General features: G+C 39.1%; 1 long non-coding RNA gene across 1 annotated transcript; it reads left to right on the top strand.

Annotated features, from left to right (window-relative positions):
- Positions 1-13,568: 13,568 nt before the first annotated feature.
- LOC140077392 (uncharacterized) lies at positions 13,569-14,694 on the top strand. Its single transcript, XR_011849780.1, has 3 exons — positions 13,569-13,724; positions 14,106-14,191; positions 14,280-14,694. It is a non-coding gene; the product is annotated as an uncharacterized lncRNA (long non-coding RNA).
- Positions 14,695-16,870: the final 2,176 nt, after the last annotated feature.

Here is a 16,870-nt window from a genome sequence, read left to right as displayed (position 1 = left end):
ATTTTTTTCCGGGACGAGCTGATGTTTTCATTGCTACCATTTTGGGGACTGTGAGACCTTTAGATGACTTTTTATTATTTAGATATTTGAGTGCATTTTCCTCTTATGGGGTTTATCGGCAGGAATAATTGATACCTAACATGTTGCCTTTTTTTACTTTTTTCCATTTTTTTTATTATTTATTGTTTTATATGTGTCAGGGGCACATTTTTGGGACATTTGGGAATTTTATTTTTCATTTTTATAATTTTTTTATTTTTTACTTTTTTATTTTCAAATTCGTATCATATGAACTAGTGATCATTTGATCACTAGTTCATACTAATGCACTGCAGTAACCACATATTTGCAGTGCATTTGCAGAAGTATTAGCCAATGCATGTGCTTAGGCTGACAGACAGCTACTTGGTCCAGCCTATGCAGTCCAGCACTCTGTCGGAGCTGTGCAGGGAGCACCGGATTCATGAAGAACGTGCACCAGAAATCCTGAATCACCCACACCCGGCACACTACAGAGGCAAACTGCACATAGTACAGACTGCACTGTTATTAGTAAATGTGCTGTATAGTCTTTTCTGGTAAAGAGCCAATAGTGATTCCCAAATATGAGAATTTCTTTGACATTACTAACAATATGAACCCCTCCGAAAAGACAAATGTAGGCAAAGTTAGCTTCAGGAAATCCCACCACACCCTATTGAATGCCAACATCACAGCCAAATCGTTTCTGCTTTACTTTGGACAAATCTTTTAATATAGGAGCTAGTTACTGCTGTCATTCCTCTCAGAGCATGATATGGGGGATGGGAAGGGGAATTTCAAAAAACCATTAATTATTTCGAAACATTTGGTAGAGTTTCAACGAAGTAAGTTTTGGATAATTTGCCAACCACAGTGATAATTGCAGTTTTGGAAAGAAAGAACTGGGGAGATATTTATCAGGGTTCATGCACCAGTTTTCTGGTGTACAAGCCCGGAACCACCAGAAATTGCTATTATTTCCACCTTTTTGCTACCTCCACACATGGAGGGCTGTGAAGGGGGTGTTCCCAGTAGCAGAGCGGTCCCTCCCGGTGCCTGCAGGCTGTAGAATGGTATACCAGCACGTCTAGAGGGCAGGATTTATCATAAATTGGCTGAACTGGAACTAGCGTATGATAAATTCCCCCACTGTGTCACAAAATGATTTAGAGGCAATCTCACAGCTTAGAGCAGTGATGGCAAACCTTTTAAAAACCGACTGCCCAAACTACAACCAAACTGACTTATTTAAATACCTGTATTGTCAAGGCTTTTAACTGTATTGGTGTCCTGAGGACACCAATGCAGTTGAAAGAAAGAGGAGAAATTCCGAATATCACTGTCGCTTCCTTCCATGGGGCCCCTGAACAGAAAGAATTGCAGGGCCCAGAGCAGAAGCTCCAATAATAACGCAGCCTTGTCTGTATCTCCTTGCTCCTCCTGTAGTCCCAGGCAGCTAAGGATGAGTAGCTTTAACCCCTTAACGCTCTGCGCCGTAGCTCTACAGCGCAGGCGCCGCCATCTTTTTCCGATCGCCGCGCCCCCGAACGTCATCGGGGGGCGGCGATCGGTTACCATGGTAGCCTTGGGTCTTCTTTTGACACGAGGCTACATGGCTTATGCAGGTTTGTTACATTGAGCCAGCGGCTCATTGTAATGTATGACCTGCAAAAATGCCATATATTGCAATACTGTAGTATTGCAGTATATGGTAGGAGCGATCTGACCATCTAGAGTTAATGTACCCTAGATGGTCTAAAAAATAGTGAAAAAAAAAAGAAAAAAAAAGTTTAAAAAATAAAAAAAATTAATAAAATATTAAAAGTTCAAATCACCCCCCTTTCCCTAGAACAGATATAAAACATAATAAACAGTAAAAATCACAAACATATTAGGTATCGCCGCGTCCCAAAATGCCCGATCTATCAAAATATAAAAACAGTTACGGGCGGCGGTGACCTCCGAGGCGGGAAATGGCGCCCAAATGTCCGAAATGCGACTTTTACACCTTTTTACATAACATAAAAAATGATCAAAATGTCGCACAGACCTCAAAATGGTAGCAATGAAAACGTCGCCTCATTTCACAAAAAACCATCCCTCAAACATCTCCGTCCGCCAAAATATGAAAAAGTTATTAGCGTCAGAAGATGGCAAAACATTTTTTTTCTTTTTTGTACACATTAGTTTAATTTTTGAAAATGTATTAAAACACAATAAAACCTATATAAATTTGGTATCACCACAATCGCACCAAACCAAAGAATAAAGTAGGCGTGTTATTTGGAGAGAAGAGTGAAAGTCGTAAAAACTGAGCCCACAAGAACGTGACGTGAATTTTTTTCAATTTTTCCACATTTGGAATTTTTTTTCAGCTTCGCAGTACATGGTATGTTAAAATAAATAACATCACGGGAAAGTAAAATTTGTTACGCACAAAATAAGCCCTCACACAGGTCTGTACACGTAAAAATGAAAAAGTTATGGATTTTTGAAGTTGGAGAGCGAGAAATGAGCCGAAAAACCCTGCGTCCTTAAGGGGTTAAAATAGCCCTGATCACAGCACATCCTGGGTGGCCAGGGACTGCAGGAGGAGGTTTTTGAGTCCTGTCTGGAAACTCTGTGCTGCGGTGATGGCCAGGGTGCACACAGAGAGGGCTCCGAGTGCCACCTCTGGCACCCGTGCCATAGGTTCGCCAACACTGGCTTAGAGTATGGTTACCCAGTGCCTCAAGAAGTTATGTTTATCCATGTTTTCCCAGTCTCATAGTTTAGTAGACATTTTCAGAAGTAAAGAGCAATTAGGGACACTTTGTTAATGGAGCATATAAAGAAAATAATTGTTTCCATAATGCTCGAAGAGAAAGCCATGAATTATTCAGCAGCCTGACATATGTGTTTTTTAAACTTTGGTAAATATTTTATTTGAGTCATATTTGTAGACACCATAGAGCCAGTTAAATCTGTAGCAAAGGAAATCATTGGCATATATGGTCACCATTGAACAATTTCCAGCTGAGCTGCAACAGACAACACGACATGTCAATTGAAACAATATGGAGCAATGTCTAATGTGAACCACACGCTCTTCATTGTCTGTTCTGTCATGGAATTTCATTAATGCCTTGAGAAAAATGTCTTCATAATGGATTTTTTGCAGACCTTTGTTCATCGCAGACCCTCAGCCATACTGTAAAGACAAAGTGGCTTCTATATTGATTTATTCTGTTTCCATGACAAAAAAAAACGTTATTTGATGACTTTTTTGTTTGTTTGTTTTCACAGTAAGCTTAAAGGGAGTCTTTGGAGACACTATAGTTCTGCATGTGGATTTGCCCCAGGAATCATCATGGCTCATATCACTGTTGCCAGTTGCTTGGATTTATAAAATACCTGATGGAATAAGGGAAACGTATCATGCCATGCAAGAGTATAGAAAACTGAAATGTTTTCCCCTTTCACCACCCCAACATTGCATTTTGGAAAAGGGCTGGGGCTAAGTTTACCAGGCAGGACATGGTATATATTTTATACAGGTACAACATCATGTGCCAAAATTAGTAAGACATTGGAACCTTTTATTAAGCTCTGCATACCATGCTCAAGTGTGGGGATTATTAAGACATGCCCCAATGAGATTCTTGCATGGCAAATGTGTCAAAAAAGGGAAATCCGTAATATAACTATGTATTCTGTTATTTCAACTTCATCTCCTGTAGGTTGATTCTTATTTCCTAAAGATTGTTTAAGCAGACAACAAAATGCAGGCTGCTCTTAAAGAATTAGACAGTTATTTACTATCCTAATGATACACCAGCAATAGTTCATAGTGGGCAGCCAACACCGGACCTCCCTCCCCCCAGTGATGACACTCAAAAAATCAAAATTAACTTTCAATGGGAGCTGTGGTTTAGTGCAATGGCATTGTGCCAGCTACTGATCAGCTATTGATGGCCTATCCTGAGGATTTTTCAGGACTTCTTTTCCCGGTCGCTTTAGTCAGTCGCTATGGAAAGAGAATGAGGTAGGCACACATGGTACATTAGCAAATTCCAGTTTCATTCTAAATTTCTTACATTTTACAAGTTGGAATAGTTCGAGCCAAGTCCAAACAGACTGCATCACAGTTATTTTCACTCAAGATGATCCTTTCTGTGTAAAGAAGTTACAGTAGGTATGTTCTGTCATCTACATAAAGCTTTAATTAATTAAATGCAAATCTGTGGCTCAACCTTATTTGTGTGATCCAAAATGTCTTATGTATAAATTCATGTGTCAAAAGTCATTCCCAGGAGGTAGAGCACCAGGACAAAATGTTCATCAAAACTAGATTCCAGGAGCAATTTGTCAGAAGTCCGGATTTGGGCCTGGGTCAGGCTCATCTCACAAGTAAGATCAGTGTTGGCATCTGATGGTGTCTCTTGAAATGGCTGTCAGCATTTAAATCAATGTGGAGCTAGGGTGTTCCCGAGAGGGACAGAATTTTTGGACCTGGCTGAACTTGTGATCTTATAGTCTTCAACTTGGCCTCCTCCTCTATGTCAGAAGTGATGTTCCTGGGCACTGCTGGGGCCATGGATTGGTAGAAGTAAGTCTCATGATCCACTACTTGCTGGGTCGGAGCTAATGCAGACAGGTAGATCAATGTTACACTAGAGCTCGGGGCCGGAAAAGGGTGAGTACACTTTTTCTTTGTTAACCATGCACCAACTACCCCTAGGATTACTATGGATACTTTTAGAGGAAATCTACCACAAGGAGAATGGAAAATGACTCACTTATTTTTGTGCTGGGTGTATGAAAAAGTGCCAGGGAATTCATTTATAGTAATATCAGTGATATCCATGTTACAGTCTATCTTTCTAGGTGTCCAAAGTGTCCAAATTTAAGGGAATTACAGAATTTTTGTATTTAGCTAATAGACCCTAGTCAACATATATAGGCATAGAACAAGTTTTACCCTTGCTTTAGGTCAATATCAAATATTCATTTAGTGGCTTTATAGGTTGCAAAGCAATCAATTCAGTCAGAATGTTTTTTCTTCCTACTAGATAAAAAAAAAAACTTTGAGGCACTGGATAAGCATAAATTGCCGGATTAATTCACAATACAAAAAAAGACATAGGGGGAGATTTATAATAAGTTTCTGAGGTAAAACTGTTCTAGTTGTCCATGGAAACCAATCAGAGCTCAGCTTTAATTTTATAAACAGCTGTAGGAAAATGAAAGCTGAACTCTGATTGGGTGCCATGGGCAATAAGAACAGTTCTGTTCTAAGAGACTTCTGTTAAATCTCCCCATAGAGCAAAAAAATCCATTTTAGCATACATTCACCTGGACGTATGCCGGCCGTTAGGAGATTACCCCTCCCCTCTCCATAGAAAATAATGCCACGTGGCCTTTCTCACAGCCATTCTCTCTTTCTTGTAGCCATGGCTCGGAACGGTGAGCACTCGTTGTACTCACCATACTGAGCTCAAGTGTCATAGACCTCTATGGGGATGTATATGCGGTCGCAAGTACGTAGCCACGACGGTTGTGTGAATGCAGCCATAGACTGAGCGAAGCCTCACTGAATGGAATGATATGGGGTATTTTTGTGTTCATCTACATCAAATTACCATTAATTATCTTTCTATGAAGCAATGCTGCTGTACTTCCAAGAAGTACAGCAGCAGTACTAGTGAGAAATTTTTTTCCTGAGATTCTCAATGTCACCAGAGAGGAAATCAAAGTAAAAAAGTACAATATAAGTGAATAGATTTGAAACTTTTTAAGATCTCTTGGGAACAATGAAGGAAGATGTATGGTCTATAAAGAGCAATGGTAGTTCTATCAGGGAATTGTATCAAGTTCTTCAAGGTTCATATTGAACCATCTCTGACCATCTGTTATAACCGAATATTAAAGGAAACCTACCACTTGAAGTGGCAGGTTTCAGAAGAAAATACCGAGCACCAGCTCAGGTTGAGCTGGTGCCGGAGCTTATTTTTGTTATATTTTTAAACTTTATAGCCGGCGCAGGGAGGTACGCGCTCTGCGCTTACCATGCGCGCGACCGTGCACGCGGCTACATAAGAAGTGAAGGAGAGCCGCGCGCATGGTAAGCGCCGAGCGCGTACCTCCCTGCGCCGGCTTTAAAGTTTAAAAAGTGTTTTAAACCGCGATACCGCGGTTTAAAACACTAACAAAAATAAGCTCCGGCACCAGCTCACCCTGAGCTGGTGCTCGGTATTTCCATCTGAAACCTGCCACTTCAAGTGGTAGGTTTCCTTTAAGGTTGTAATAATTGTCATTTTAAGGACTTATTCTAAGGATTTGTCATCAATTTCAAAGTTCTAGAATACCCCCGAATGTACGAGACACATTATAAGGAATGAAACTACAGTATTCCAGTTGTTCTACCAGAGATCTCTCTCAGTTAAACAAGGAATTTTTGTATGTGTGTGGTCTTACCTCTATGTGCATATACTGTATTCTAATGCTGCATTCTGTTCTCCCATGTAGCAGAATTTCCACAATTTATACATCATCAGATCTCAATTAGAGCTGAAGCCTGAAATTCTCGTTTGAAAAATTGACCAAGGCTGCCCCCTATCCCTTCTCCACTGAAAGTAATATTTCCAACTGAACGCTTTAAACAGGATATTAATGCAGACTATTTTATGATTTGGCATCTTATATTTAGTTAGACGTGGGACAAAACAATGGACTGGAAAGTGTCAATTATTTTGGCATATATCAGATTGACTCCTTAAGGCCACTTTTGGCTTTCAGGATGAGATCACTTTTTCCTGTTTTTTTTACATCGTCTATTTGGGGTGATTTATTAACTCCCTAGAGATGTATTAGGATGTATTATTTAATTAAAATTTTTGCGCCATTTATTGTACAGCTAAAGTAACATGTTATCTTTATTCTCCAAATCAGTATGATTCAGTAGAGGCCTAATTTATATATGTGTATACTCGGCTTATACTCGAGTATATACAGTATATATATATATATATAGTATATAAGCCGAGTTTGGGGTTTCAGCTAATTTTTTGTGCTGAAAAACTAGACTTATACTCGAGTATATATGGTATATGTTTTGCTCGTGTTGCATCGGCATCTTCCTAATGTTGTTACTTTTTTTACTTTTATTTTTTTCCAACACTTTTTTATTATTTTCATATAGCAAGCAATTACAGGACAATCATTTACACTTAGATAAACATGATTTTTAAGAGTCACTTCACAAAACTCTGTAATCTCTTACAAAGCTGAGATGTACACCAACATACATTTCTCTTAAAGGGTTCGTCCACTTTCAGCAAATAATTGATATTGTTTCTGTAAGGAAAAGTTCTACAATTGTCCAATATACTTTCTGGATCACTTCTTCACGGTTTTCTACATCTCTGCTTGCTGTCCTTGTATGGACACAAAGGCGCATGAGCTGTTATCACCAAGTCATTTGATAATAACGGCTCCTGCACCTGTGTGACATCACATGACCAGGGACAGACTTCTATCCTCCAGAGGTAAACACAGAAGCTTTCTATAGAGGGATTTAATACAGAAATTATATTGGAAAATTGTATGAAACTTTTTTTTTACACAAACCATATGGATTATTTGCTGAAAGTGGACAACTCCTTTAACTTTATGTGGCTTATTTACTAACGGTCCGCGGCCGCACTTTCGTCAGATTTTCCTACATTTTCGGGTTTTTCACGGCTGTGACATGTATTTAACAGGGGATTGTGTTGCACGCGATCGGATTTTGGCGCAGCTGCACTGGCTTTCATGAGACAGAAATCGGGGGTGTGCCATAGGACAATGCACTTTTGGTGAACTCCTCCGGATGGGTAAGTAAATGTGCCCCTATAAGTTTTTGAGAATGTTCAGTAATGAATCAGAGAAAGGCTCGTAATAAGCAAACAAATATATAACATTGAATCACAACACATATAACGTCAGAGAATAAAAGAAACTTAGAACTAAAACCTGAACCAAAGGCACTGTACATTTGTCAGGTGAGTAACATCTAGGTGAAGAAACAATCTAAGACAAGTCTGAAAAGATTGAAAATGGTCCATCTATATTGGGCTGTTACCCATGGTTGAAATCCCAAGCCCGCATCATCACGATCCTCCCCAAGACAACCACTAGGACTTTTTATACAGACAACCCAAATATTTTGAGGGTTAAGGAAGGAAGCTGTTTAACCCAGAGGTCCTAAATCCCGTGAAAGGGTCCCATCCTATGCTTTCTTTTTATCTTTCTATCAACAGAGTTTGTTAAGAGCTTTTTTTGCACCATGACATTGTTTTTAAACCATGCGACAAAACACACCATTTTTATGGAAATAGTTTCATGTTTTATTTATTTCATGGTGCTCACTAAAGGGGTTAAATAAAACATGACATTTATAGATTGGGGCGGTACAAATACAGCTAAACCAAATGTGTGGGAATTTTAGTAATTTTATTTTACTGTAATACCATATCCCCTTAAAGGGGTATTCCCATGAAGACAAGATAAATATACTTAGGATAACAAAATAACATATTCTGTTATTAACAAAAATACAGCTTTTTACAGATATAATTCCGACCTGTCTCTATCCCGGTGTGCACAATTTGGTTGTCCCTGGATACAACTGTAAATCTTCGATGATTCTTCTCATGAATAGCTTCTTCTGTCTGCACACTGCAGTGATCTCTGCCTCTTGCCCCTCCGCCTGAATTACGAGACCAGTTCAGACACAGGTACTTCCTGCTGGCAAGTAGCAGTGTGCAGAGACTGACTCTAAGGTCTTTAACCAGGGGAGGAGGGAGGCATATAGCAATAATATGTTCGCATTACCAGAAAAAAAAAATTTAGCCTGTAGAATGTGACAAGGCAAATCTGCTCTGTATAAAACTGCTTCAATTCACTGCCAGACCATGTGCCCATACAACAGTTTACCACCACATATGGGGTATACTAGGAGAAATTGGGTAACACACTTTTTGCATTTCATAATTTAATCCATTGTGAATGTGTAATTGTTGGCCTAAATGAATGTATTTTACCCAAAAATTACAGTTTCTAAATCACACATCCATATTGTTTAAACCCCTGTGCAACATTTCAATGCTTAACAGACTTTGTAAAAGTTGTTGTACATATTTTGAGGGGTGTCATTTCTGTAATGGGGTATTTTAATTTTTTTTTCTATTAGTTAGGCCTCTCAAAGTCACTTGAAAGCTTAAGCTGTCCTTTACATGTGACGATTTTCATTAAAATTTAAAAAATCGCACCTAAAGTCTTATAACATCCTAGAAAAATGAGAGGACGCATAAAAAGTATGCCAGCAGGTAGATATTTGGGTGGTCTGACTATCGATCCAGAAAGCATAGCATTTCAAACTTTTAAAATTACGAATTTTTCTGAATTTTACCCTTTAAACACAGCAGTTTTTTATAATTTTTGCTTTTTGTTTTTTGCTCCCCTGCTTTTGAAATCTGAAAAATGGCACTAATTAATATTTCACATTAGAGAAAAATTAAAAATGTGGTGAAATTGACTATAAATACAGTAGCGGCAAGGTGGAGCCCTAGGCAGACACAATCATGGCACCCCCACCCTCAGTAAAACTTGACAATGATAGTGCCAGCATACCCCGCCGGGCCACAAATAGCAGAAATAATAGTTACAACCAAACATATCACATCTATATAAGGCTTCATGCGCATGAACATGGTTTGTGCCCTATGTAGTTGCATGGGCTCATACATACCTCGCACACCAATGACACACAAACATCAAATAACAAACCACAGATCTGTTGATTGTGCCCTGTGGTACTCACAAATTTGAGTTCAGGAGCTCTAAAGCTCTAAACTAAACATAACTCATATACAAAGAAACATCCATAATCGATCTCAGTCTAAGGCTGTATTCACACTGCCACAAGGGGGACGTGTCCTATCTTTTCCTGTATTGCGGCGCCGTGCACCATACATCCCCATGGAGAGGGGCGGGGGTGAGCAGCGCTCACCTCCTCTCCCCATGCGCTGCCGTTGCCCGCCGTGCTACAGTACAGCGGGCAACAGCAGTGTGAATTTAGCCTAAAACTTATCTCCTCATAGAAGCCAATCAAATTAGTCTGTCCAGACTGATCTATCATGAACCTATGCTGTTGCTGTGTTATAAGGTTAAGGTGCATTGTGGTACTTCAAAATAGCATCTTTAACAAACCCCTCAAATATTTTTCCCACAACTGAAGTTAAAATGTTAAAAGCTTGAGTGTTTAACTCAAATGTCTCCCAATTATCTCATTAGACAAATATTAACTCAAATATCTCTCAATTATCTCATTAGTCAGACATAAAGCTTCCTTGTGTTTTTTTTCCTTTCCAGTTACCTGTGTCTTTATTATGACATGTGTTCGAGTGGCCTCCTTCTGCCCTGTATTATAACAACCCATTCAAATGCCTTGCCACCTGATTTCTAGTTCAGAATGATCTCTCTATTAATTAAGATATTCTCTCTGATGTACTCTCTCTGTTTCTTGTTTTGACTTGGCTTGCTGACCATGACTTTGGCTTTCTCTCCACCCTTTCCCTATTCAGTGTTTTGAATGTTGCCCACTTGGGAGCCTTCATCTACAGCTATTATCAAGTAGGCAGGGACAGCTGGAGTATTGTATCAGGGATCTCTTTCCCCCTCCTGACCTGATATAATCACTTATAGTATTCTGGTTTAATTCATTTTGGTATCTTTGTTATTTATATGGTTAGTTAAGCTCTATGATATCCACCTACTGTATGAATGGTTATAGTAAAGTTTAAATAGGTGACATCTGTTCCTAAAGTCAGTATAGGTTTATGATATCTTTATGATTTTAACCATCACAAGGTCAACCAGGAACTCTTAATCTTTACATAATATAGAATACGAGGTCTACCCAACATGGCCTGAAATAACAGCATTACGGTATATTGATTGATGCTGCTATTTATACAAGTCATTAGGCCCATAGCTCTGGTGGATTTGCAGCTGTTATAGGGGCCTTGTGCAACCCAAGAATATGTCAAATATATTTATAGCTTTATTCTCTGCCAAATTGTGCTTTCAGCAGATGATCCAGCTACGGAAATCTATGTCCAGAACTCACAGCTATTGGACTGCCTCATGAGAACCTACCTCTACAAATACTGTAATATGAGTTGGTTCTTATTTTCCCAACCACACAACACTGATGGACAGATCTTTTTGTATACATATGTATATACATAAGTACGAGGAGTAGCAATATTTACATTCTTCATTGTTGTAATATAGTGTATCTGTAGACCTCTTTTTAATCACCAACTTCTGAAAACTTCATGTTTTTTTCACGTATATGTCTCAAGACCCTTTTATTTCAGAACCAAAAATGACAAATCTGATTCCCTCAGCAAGTAATGGTCGAGGATGCCCAGGTGTGCTATGTTCAGAACATGGTCAGCATCCTCAAAGTCACCATATCGGCTCAAGAGCAAGTTTTTCAATGAGAAGGTGGTCATATAGCAGTTCAAAGAATCTGAATTGTCTCACAAATTGATTGTTATCATCAGATTTATTATCAACACAGAAAGTTTAAAGGGTTAGTCACTTAAAATAAGTTCTGGGGTCAAGGGCAGGGAAAACAAATAAAATTGCATCTTATCATTTGGAGTATCATTTGGAGCACACAGTGAAAGTCATAAAAACCAAGACCTCACGAAAATGGTACAAATGTTTTTTTGCCAATTTCACCACATTTGGAATTTTTTTCCAGCTTGCCAGCACATGGGATGGAAAGTTGAAAAAATTAAAAAAGGCTTCAACACGAAGGGTTTAAACTACAGATGTGAACAAATGAAAAAGTTGCAATTTTGGCACAAAAATGTGGTAAAAAGTCGCAAATAAATTCTATTCCTGATTAGGCATAGCAAAACTTTAGAAGGGGTTTGCGTTTGCGATTTTTGTGTGAGTTTTTAATGAAAAGTCACAAAAGCCCCACAAGCTCAGCTTCCTGATATATCAACCTCTAGGATAAATTTTAAAAAGTTCAAAACCCAGAAAAACTAAGAAGAGATAAATCCCCCCCAGTTTCATGACCACCATCCTAAAAGGATTACTTGTCCCTAATCCAATATGGTGTCTTTAAAGATGGAGGCCATGTTCAATATACAGCTTTGGTGGGGAATTCAGAGTTTTTATTTTCTCTTTTGTTTATTAAATAAAGCTCATTTCCCACTACCGTTCCTTCCCTCCTTAAAGGAAACCTACCACTTGAAGTGGCAGGTATAAGAAGGAAATACCGAGCACCAGCTCAGGGTGAGCTGGTGCTGGAGCTTATTTTTGTTAGTGATTTAAACCGCTGTATCGCAGTTTAAAACACTTTTTAAACTTTATAGCCGAAGCTGCTTCGGCGCAGGGAGGTACGCGCTCGGCGCTTACCATGCGCGTGACCGTGCGCGCGGCTACATAGGAAGTGAAGGAGAGCCGCGCGCATGGTAAGCACCGAGCGCGTACCTCCCTGTGCCGAAGCCTGTGCCCTGTGCCGAGGCTTCAGTACTTTTCCTCCGTTTGGGAAAAAACGCATGGATAACGGATACCTGCCAAACTGACCATAACGAATGACAAAAAGTTGACTTTAATGTCGATGGAATTTTTAACTGACACTCTGTTAAAAATTAATTCTTCACTTTTTTTTACAGAGGGAAGGAACGGTAGTGTGAATTTAGCTGTAAACGATGTCCTTGGACATTTGACTCATCTTTTGGTATTCGCTTATGTATATAACCTGAACATTGAGCTATTTATACTAATAAAGTGACGTCATCTGGGATTATATTTGTGTGGTATGCATGGAGTGTTTATGGTGTGAATGGCTCATGGGCCCATGAGGTGGATGTCTGTGAGTGTGTTCATTATTTATTTATTTATTAATTTATCATCATTCATTAATTTGTTTCCTGGAGATTTTATTGGTGTATGTGCATACACAATTTTTAGAGCAGCGTTAGAGGATTTAATTTTGTCATTAACACCTCATCCTAATTTGGTGTGCATATTTTAAAAGCACTAATAATTGGTCACCTATAATTCCCTGTATCTTGGTCCATGTTTGCGCCCTTACTCTTATCTGTGACTGATACATATGTGTGAAACGCATTCATTGCGCATGAGCTAGGTACTATCATGTCACGGCAATCCAAATGTGTACTGTGCAGGCATCACTGTTTCCACACGGACTGATTTAATGGGCACACATAGTACTTCCGTGCAGGTATCACTGTTTCCATATGGACTGATTTAATGGGCGCAAATAGCACTTCTGGTCAAATGTTCACTGTGAAGGCATCACTGTTTCCATATGGACAGATTTAACAGGCGCACATAGTACTTCCGGTCAAATGTGCACTGTGCAGGCATCACTGTTTCCACATGGACTGATTTAACGGGTGCACATAGTACTTCCGGTCAAATGTGCACTGTGCAGGCATCACTGTTTCCACACGGACTGATTTAATGGGCACACATAGTACTTCAGGTCAACACAGGAAGTTGATGCTATGAGTGGGAGCATAAAAGAAGCTTGCATCACACCAACAGATTACCCCTGAGGAAGCTACCACGAGGTAGCGATACGTGTGGGGAATCTATCCCCAGCACCCCGCTCTCTTGACCTGAGCATTTGGGTATACAACTTTCTTATTTGTACATGGTTCTGTGCTGATCCTTGAATTGTGTGTCCATCCATTATTGTGTTTGACCCCTCTTTTTGTTGTTATCCTGCATTTCTATGGACTTGTCTAAAGATTTGATTAGCTCACCATTTATAATATTTATTTCTGTACATTGGGGGAGCTGGAGTTCCGGGAACACCGCACATTATCAAGTTTTGAGCACTTTCCCGAGGATGTCATTCATTTGTGACTTTGTTCACAATTTTTAAAGGTTTTTAAGCATGTTTTGTGGTGTATTTTTCTATTAATAAAGATATTATTTGTTTGATCTATTTTTCATGCCTCTGTTCTTTTTGTGGCTTTTGATTATATATTTTGGCATGTTTTGATCAGTGGTTACTGTTGGGCAGTGCTGGTCCACCTCTTGTGTATAGTCATCAGCTGGGATGTCATGGTCCTGAGTAACCGGGTGTAGTAAGGTAATGTTGTCTGAGTACAAGATACAATGTAGAGCCATAACTCTTACATTCCGCTCCATCAATTACTTATTGATTTTTTTTTTTTCAGGGTAGAAAGAGAGAATCCACTCAACATTTTAATGTGAATACAAGATCAATATTTACTAGAATTGTAGAAAAATACAGAGTGATATGTATCAGCATTCTCCAGATCCCTACCACTATTATCTCTCTACCTGACATCAATATCCTTTTAGCATCGTGATTAATACTGCCGGCAGCTTGCATTTTAATTAATAGTACTTGTAAAAGAAACGCTGGTTCTGACAATACAGTTCAGCAGATCCATCAATCAGAACTCCCTCCGCTGGGCTTGCAGGGCGTCTCTCTAGATATAATTTGCTGGTGTGATGTGCTGCCGCCTTCTGTAGATTCCTCAATGGAAAGTAATTTCAACCCAAGAGACTGATTTCTTGGAAGTTAATATTTCAGTGTGATTCTTTAAAGGAAAATCTGAAAATAAATATTTTGTTGTGTGATTTCTTAACAACTTATCCACGAACCGTTTTTTTTTTTTCAAATTAAGCTGAAATTTAAACACGCGTTAAAAAAAAAATTTGCGTGTGTGCATGAGAAAAATTGCAAGTATGAAAAAAACTGTTGATTACAATTGGTCAGAGCGCAATGCAAGTTCTGCGCGTGTGAAAGGGGCCGTACTATAATTCTAGACAGAGAATGGGGCCCTGTTCTTTTTGGGACGAAGTGTAGTTTTTAATAGGATCATTTTGGGATTGAAATGTCCTACTAATTAACTTTTATTTACTCTTTCTGTGCGGTATGTTTAAAAAAAGAACATAAATCTGACGTTTTTTAGAATAAAATTTTTCTGTGTTTATTGTAGAACATAATTTACATTTAAACATAGTTTAACAAAACTTTTTTTTGCTGGGTCAATGCCAATAGTAGCAGAAAGACTGGAAATAGTCCTACATACGGCGTAATGCCACAAAAGGACACCAGGGCCTACCACATCCAAGAAATCAACAATTATTTATAGCAGGATGTGTACACAATTTAAAATATAACTTTTAACCCCTTAACGCCAAGGTCCTTTTTGGTTTTTGCATTTCTATTTTTCACTCCCCACCTTCAAAAATCTATAACTTTTTTATTTTTCCATGCAAAGAGCTGTGTCAAGGCTTGTTTTCTGCATCTCAAATTTTACTTCATAGTGACTGAATTTAATATTCCATGCCATGTACTGGGAAATTGGTGAAAAAGCGCATTTGCGCTGTATTCTTGTGGGCTTGGATTTTACAGATTTCACTGTGCACCCCAATGACATTTCTACTTTATTCTTTGGGTCAGTGCAATCAAGGGGATACCAAATGTGTATAGGTTTTATAATGTTTTCATAGATTTACAAAATTACTGTTTATACTCCAAGTATAAGCCAACCGAGTATAAACCAAGATCCCTAATTTTAACACAAAAAATGGAAAAACCTATTGACTCGAGTATAAGCCAAGGGTGGCAAATTCATTGGTCACAGCCTCCCCAGTATATAGCCTGCCAGTCCCTATAGTATATAGCCCACCTGTAGGGTGTTGTAGAACGTTGTGCCATGCTCAAATTTATAGGGAGCTTGGTTTGGTCTTCAAACAATGCTGTGTTTTAGTATGACACACACATGACAGCCGCCGCTCTTAGAATCGCTTCACTCTTCAATTCCATGGGCTCTTACAGGGGCCAACTTCACCAAAGAAGCGAAGCGGGAACGCAGCCTGACAAGGTAACGTCTGTGCCAGCTCGAAAGGACTGAGCTGAGGGCCAAGATCCCACTATAACATCAAAGAGTGCACTATGTTGATTTGACACAAATTTCTTGATATCTACTTTAGCAACAAAAAAGCATTGAAATTTGGGGAATACAGAACCCCAAAAACTGACACCTTGGACTTTGAGCAAAAATCACTACATCAACTATGTTGATTTGACACAAATTTCTTGATATCAACATTAGCAACAAAAAAGAATTGAGCAAAAATCATTTCATCAGCTACTGAGTACATGCAGCTTGACGTTAGAGACAGCACATGCAGTGTGAAATGATGGGATTGCAAATGGCTGTCTGTTTTTATAGGGCTGTGACATCACATAAGCTGCCGGTCGCTGATTGGCTTACATGTCTGCAGTTGTGATCGAGGATGCTCCTTTTTTTCTTCCCAGAGTTCTCTGCCCCATGTAACATGTTGTGGTTGCAGCCACTTTGCTATTTTGTTCCCACAAATCACTTTAAACTTTAGATTTGTGCAGAACCAGTTTTCCTGAAATTCTAAATGAATTCCACTTCGTTAGAATCGATTTGCCCATCTCTAGTCACAATCCCTCATACGCACAGCGTGGGGCCACTGTGCTTTCTAGGAGAGGACCTGCCAGGGGGGAAGAGGTGGGTTGACGTCAGAAGGTACACTATTTGTTTTTTTTCTTGACTTGAGTAAAAGCCGAGGTGAGGTTTTTCGGCACATGAGTAAAAGATACAAACAGCCATACCAGAAGCCAAGCTCCTATGACCTGAGGTTCAGAACACAGAAAACATTTTTATAATAAAAAGGTTCAGGTCTCACCAGTCTTCTGATTCGTTGGTCGAAGGGTGAAGACACTGGATCCTAGGTGCTCTGAATCACCCTACACTATAAC

The sequence above is a fragment of the Engystomops pustulosus genome, chromosome 9 (genome assembly GCF_040894005.1).
Source record: "Engystomops pustulosus chromosome 9, aEngPut4.maternal, whole genome shotgun sequence".
Taxonomy (NCBI): Eukaryota; Metazoa; Chordata; class Amphibia; order Anura; family Leptodactylidae; genus Engystomops; species Engystomops pustulosus.
This window is presented reverse-complemented; position numbering and strand designations above follow the sequence as displayed.